Source organism: Phoca vitulina, unplaced genomic scaffold (genome assembly GCF_004348235.1).
Source record: "Phoca vitulina isolate PV1807 unplaced genomic scaffold, GSC_HSeal_1.0 scaffold104, whole genome shotgun sequence".
Classification (NCBI taxonomy): Eukaryota; Metazoa; Chordata; class Mammalia; order Carnivora; family Phocidae; genus Phoca; species Phoca vitulina.
Genome location: NW_022589807.1, coordinates 1,465,729 through 1,472,057, shown reverse-complemented (window position 1 = coordinate 1,472,057; position 6,329 = coordinate 1,465,729).

Sequence of the window (6,329 nt, the reverse complement as noted above, 5' to 3'; positions counted from 1 at the left end):
TTTCATATAAGTGGAATCATTCAATATTTGTCCTTTTGTGTCCGGCTTACTTCACTTAGCATAACGTTCTCAAGGTCCATCCATGGAGTAGCAGGTGTCAGAAATTCATTCCTTCTTAAGGCTGAATAATATTCCATTATATGACGATATCACATTGTGTTTATATATTTATCTGTTGACATACACTTGTATTGTTTCCACCTTTTGGCTATTGTGGATAACCATACAATTAATATTAGCATACAAATATCTGTCTGAGTCCCTCTTTTCAATTCTTCTGGGGATATACCTAGGAGTGCAGTTTGTAGGTCATATGGCACTTCTGTGTTCAGTCTTTTTAAGAACTGCCTAACTATAGTTGTCACACCAATTTACACCACCACTAGCAACGTACAAGGTTCCAATGTCTCCACATCTTCACCAACACTTGTAATTTTCTGTTCTGCTTTGATTATAACCACCCTAGTAGGTGTGAAGTGGTATCTCATTGTAGTTTTGATTTATTTGTATTTCCCTAATGTGTGATGATGTTGGACATCTTTTCATGTACTTATTCGCCATTTTAATATCTTCTTGGATAAGAGTTCTTTGCCCATTTTTATTTATTTTTAAAGATTTATTTATTTATTTATTTATTTTTAAAGATTTTATTTATTTATTTGACAGAGAGAGACAGCGAGAGAGGGAACACAAGAAGGAGGAGTGGGAGAGGGAGAAGCAGGCTTCCCGCTGAGCAGGGAGCCCAATGCGGGGCTCAATCCCAGGACCCTGGGATCATGACCTGAGCCGAAGGCAGACGCTTAACGACTGAGCCACCCAGGTACTCCCTTTACCCATTATTTAACTGAGTTGTTCGTCTTTCTGTTGTTGACTTGTAGGGTTTTTTTTTAGTATATATTCTGGATATTAAACCATTATCAAATATGTGATTTGCAATATATTTTCTCCTATTCTGTAGGCTGTCTTTTCACTTTTTTGATAATATTCTTTGATGCACAAAAATTTTTAATCTTATTGAAGTCCAGTTTATCTATCTTTGTATTGCTCACACTTTTGGTGTCACATCTGGAATCTACTACTAAACAAGATCATAAAGATTTACCTTGTGTTTTCTTCTAAGAGTGTTATGGTTTTAGCTCTTATATTCAGGACATTGATCCATTTTGAGTTAATTTTAGATATGGCATGAGATGGGGATCCCACTTCATTATTTTGCTTGTAGAAATTCAGTTGTCCTAACACCATTTTTTGAAGAGACTATCCTTTTCCCAAAAATGGACTTGGCACCCTTGTCAAAAGTCAATTGGCCATAGGATTATGGGTTTACTTCCGGACTCAATCTTTTCCATGTCTATGTCTTTTCCATTGGTTTGCACATCTATCTTTATGCTAGTATCACACTATTTTGTTTACTATAAATTTGTAGTCAGTTTTGAAATTGGGAACTGTGAGTCCTTCAAATTATTCATTTTCAAGATTGTTTTGGATATTCATGGCTCCTTGCAATTAATGTGAAATTGGGGATCAGATTTTTCAGTTCGGCAAAACAAATGCTATGGAATTTTGGTAAGCATTGTGTAGAATCTGTAGAGTCTTTGGGCAGTATAGACATCTTAACAATATTGAGCCTTTCCGTCAAAGAACACAGGACATTTTTCATTTGTTTAGATCTTCTTTAATTTATTTCAGCAATGTTTTATACTTTTCAGTGTATAAGTCTTTTACCTCCTTGGTTAAATTTATTCTTTGGTATTTTATTCTTTTAGGTGCTATTATAAATGGGATTGCTTCCTTAATTTCCTTTTTTGGATTGTTCACTGCTGGTATATATAAACACAACTGACTTTTATGTATTGATCTTGTACCCTGTAAATTTTGCTGAATTTTTCAATTAGTTCTAGTAGCTTTCTTATGGATTCTTTGGGATTTTTTCTATATAAGACCATGCCATCTACAATAGAGATCATTTTACATCTATCTTTTTAACTTGAATGTCTTTTTATTTCTTTTTCTTGTCTGATTGCTCTGGCTAGTCCAGTGTAATGTTGTATAGCAGTGATGAAAGTGGGCATCCTTGTCTTGATCATAGGTTGGACCAGACTTTCACCATTGTGTATGATGCTTGCTGTGGGTTTTTCATAAATACCCTGTATCATGTGGAGGAAATTCCCTTCCATTTCTACTTTTTTGAGTATTTTTATCATGAAACGGTGTTGGATTTTGTCAAATGTCTTTTCTGAATCAGTGGAAATGATCAGGTGGTTTTATTCTTTCCTTCTATTAATGTGATGTATTACATTGATTTTCTTATGTTGAACTAACTGTATTCATAGGATAAATCCTACTTATTGTATAATTTTAAATACCCTGTTAGATTCAGCTTGCTAGTCATTATGGACTTTATGTTTGCCTCACTTCCCTATCACCACCAAATTCGAATGTTAAAGTTGTAACCTACAGTCGGATGGCATTTGGAGGTGGGGCCTTTGGAAGGTAATTGGGTTTAGATGAGGCTGAGGGTGGGAACCTCATCATGTGATTAGTGCCCTTATAAAAGAGGAAGAGAGAGATTTCTCTCTCTCATTCTTTCTCTCTCCCCCCCTCCTCCTCCCTCTCTCCCCCCTCCCTCTCTCTCTCTCCCTCTCTCTCTTCCTGTCTCCCTCCCTCACTCACTCTCTCTCTTCCCCTTCTCTCCCTCTTTCCCCCTCTTCCCCCTTCCCTCCCTCTCTCCCTTTCTTTCTATACACATGCACCGAGGAAAGGCTATATGAGTGCACAGTGAGAAAGTGGCCATCTGTGAGCCATGAGGAAGTTTCTTACCAGAATCCTAACATGCTAGTACCCTAATGTTGGACTTTCAGCCTCCAGAACTGTGAGAAAATAAATGTCTGTTCTTTAGGCCACCCAGTCTATAGTATTATGGTATACTAAGACATTAGTATTTTGTTGAAGATTTTTACATCTTTACTCATAAGAGTCATAGTCTGTAATTTTCTTTTCTCATGATGTTTTATCTAGCATTGGTATCAGGGTAGTACTGATCTTATAGAAAGAGTCAGGAAGTGTTCACTCCTCTCTTGTTTTCTTTTTTTGAAAGAGAGTACTCATAGGGAGGAGGGGCAGAAGGAGAGGAAGAGAGAGAATTTTAAGCAGGCTTCACACCCAGCATGGAGCCCAATGCGCAGCTCAATCTCACGACCCTGAGATCACGACCTGAGCCTAAATCAAGAGTCAGATGCTTAACTGACTGAGCTACCCAGGTGCACCTCTCCTCTCCTCTTTTTTTGGAAGAATTTGATAGAGTAGGAGTTCAATCTTCTTTAAGTGTTTGGTAGAATTCACTAATGGAGCTATATGGTCTGAATTTTTCTTTGTTTAGTATGTTGTGTTTTCTTTTTTAGTAGTCTCTACGTATTTTCTGATTTCTCTTATTATTTCTTCTTGACCCCTTGGTTGTTTAAGAGTGTGCTGTTTAATTTCTGTAATATTTGTAAATTTCCCAGACTTCCTCTGTTATTGATTTTCAGCTTCATTCCATTGTGGTCAAAGAAGATACTTTGTATGGTATTTATCTTTTAAAATCTACTGAGACTTGTTTTGTGGTCTAACATATGTTGTATCCCAGAGAATGTTCCAGAGAAAAATGTGTATTTTACTGTTGTTGGGTTGAGTGTTTTATGTTTATTGGGTCTACTTGATTTAGAGTATTGTTCAATTCCTCTATTTTCTTGTTAATCTTCTTGTCTATATGCTCTATCTCTTATTGAAAGTGGAATTTTGAAATTTCCAATTATTTTTTTTAAAATTTTTTATTGTTATGTTAATCCCCATACATTACATCATTAGTTTTAGATATAGTGTTCCATGATTCATTGTTTGTGCGTAACACCCAGTGCTCCATGAAGAATGTGCCCTCCTCAATACCCATCACCAGGCTAACCCATCCTCCCACCCCCCTCCCCTCTAGAACCCTCAGTTTGTTTTTCAGAGTCCATCGTCTCTCATGGTTCGTCTACCCCTCCGATTTCCCCCCCTTCATTCTTCCCCTCCTGCTACATTCTTCTTCTTTTTTTTTTTTCTTTCTTAACATATATTGCATTATTTGTTTCAGAGGTACAGATCTGAGACTCAACAGTCTTGCACAATTCACAGCGCTTACCAGAGCACATACCCTCCCCAGCGTCCATCACCCAGTCACCCCATCCCTCCCACCCCACCCCCCACTCCAGCAACCCTCAGTTTGTTTCCTGAGATTAAGAATTCCTCATATCAGTGAGGTCATATGATACATGTCTTTCTCTGTTGACTTATTTCGCTCAGCATAATACCCTCCAGTTCCATCCACGTCGTTGCAAATGGCAAGATCTCATTCCTTTTGATGGCTGCATAATATTCCATTGTATATATATACCACATCTTCTTTATCCATTCATCTGTTGATGGACATCTTGGCTCTTTCCACAGTTTGGCTATTGTGGACATTGCTGCTATAAACATTGGGGTGCACATACCCTTTTGGATCCCTACTTTTGTATCTTTGGGGTAAATACCCAGTAGTGCAATTGCTAGATCATATGGTAGCTCTATTTTCAACTTTTTGAGGAATCTCCATACTGTTTTCCAGAGTGGCTGCACCAGCTTGCATCCCCACCAACAGTGTAGGAGGGTTCCCCTTTCTCCACATCCCCGCCAACATCTGTCATTTCCTGACTTGTTAATTTTAGCCATTCTGACTGGTGTGAGGTGGTATCTCATTGACGTTTTGATTTGGATTTCCCTGATGCCGAGTGATATTGAGCACTTTTTCATGTGTCTGTTGGCCATTTGGATGTCTTCTTTGGAAAAATGTCTGTTCATGTCTTCTGCCCATTTCTTGATTGGATTCTTTGTTCTTTTGGTGTTGAGTTTGATGAGTTCTTTATAGATTTTGGATACTAGCCCTTTATCTGATATGTCATTTGCAAATATCTTCTCCCATTCTGTCAGTTGTCTTTTGGTTTTGTTGACTGTTTCCTTTGCTTTGCAAAAGCTTTTTATCTTGATGAAGTCCCAATAGTTCATTTTCGCCCTTGCTTCCCTTGCCTTTGGCGATGTTTCTAGGAAGAAGTTGCTGCGGCTGAGGTCGAAGAGGTTGCTGCCTGTGTTCTCCTTTAGGATTTTGATGGACTCCTGTCTCACATTTAGGTCTTTCAACCATTTGGAGTCTATTTTTGTGTGTGGTGTAAGGAAATGGTCCAGTTTCATTCTTCTGCATGTGGCTGTCCAATTTTCCCAACACCATTTGTTGAAGAGACTGTCTTTTTTCCATTGGACATTCTTTCCTGCTTTGTCAAAGATGAGTTGACCATAGAGTTGAGGGTCCATTTCTGGGCTCTCTATTCTGTTCCATTGATCTATGTGCCTGTTTTTGTGCCAGTACCATACTGTCTTGATGATGACAGCTTTGTAATAGAGCTGGAAGTCCGGAATTGTGATGCCGCCAGCTTTGCTTTTCTTTTTCAACATTCCTCTGGCTATGCGGGGTCTTTTCTGGTTCCATACAAATTTTAGGATTATTTGTTCCATTTCTTTGAAAAAAGTGGATGGTATTTTGATGGGGATTGCATTGAATGTGTAGATTGCTCTAGGTAGCATTGACATCTTCACAATATTTGTTCTTCCAATCCATGAGCATGGAACGTTTTTCCATTTCTTTGTGTCTTCCTCAATTTCTTTCATGAGTATTTTATAGTTTTCTGAGTACAGATCCTTTGCCTCTTTGGTTAGATTTATTCCTAGGTATCTTATGGTTTTGGGTGCAATTGTAAATGGGATCGACTCCTTAATTTCTCTTTCTTCTGTCTTGTTGGTGGTGTATAGGAATGCCACTGACTTCTGTGCATTGATTTTATATCCTGCCACTTTACTGAATTCCTCTATGAGTTCTAGCAGTTTTGGGGTGGAGTCTTTGGGGTTTTCCACATAAAGTATCATATCATCTGCAAAGAGTGAGAGTTTGACTTCTTCTTTGCTGATTTGGATGCCTTTTCTTTCTTTTTGTTGTCTGATTGCTGTGGCTAGGACTTCCAATACTATGTTGAATAGCAGTGGTGATAGTGGACATCCCTGCCGCATTACTGACCTTAGGGGGAAAGCTCTCAGTTTTTCCCCATTGAGAATGATATTCGCTGTAGGTTTTTCATAGATGGCTTTTATGATATTGAGGTATGTACCCTCTATGCCTATACTCTGAAGAGTTTTGATCAAGAAAGGATGCTGTACTTTGTCAAATGCTTTTTCTGCATCTATTGACAGGATCATATGATTCTTGTTCTTTCTTTTGTTAATGT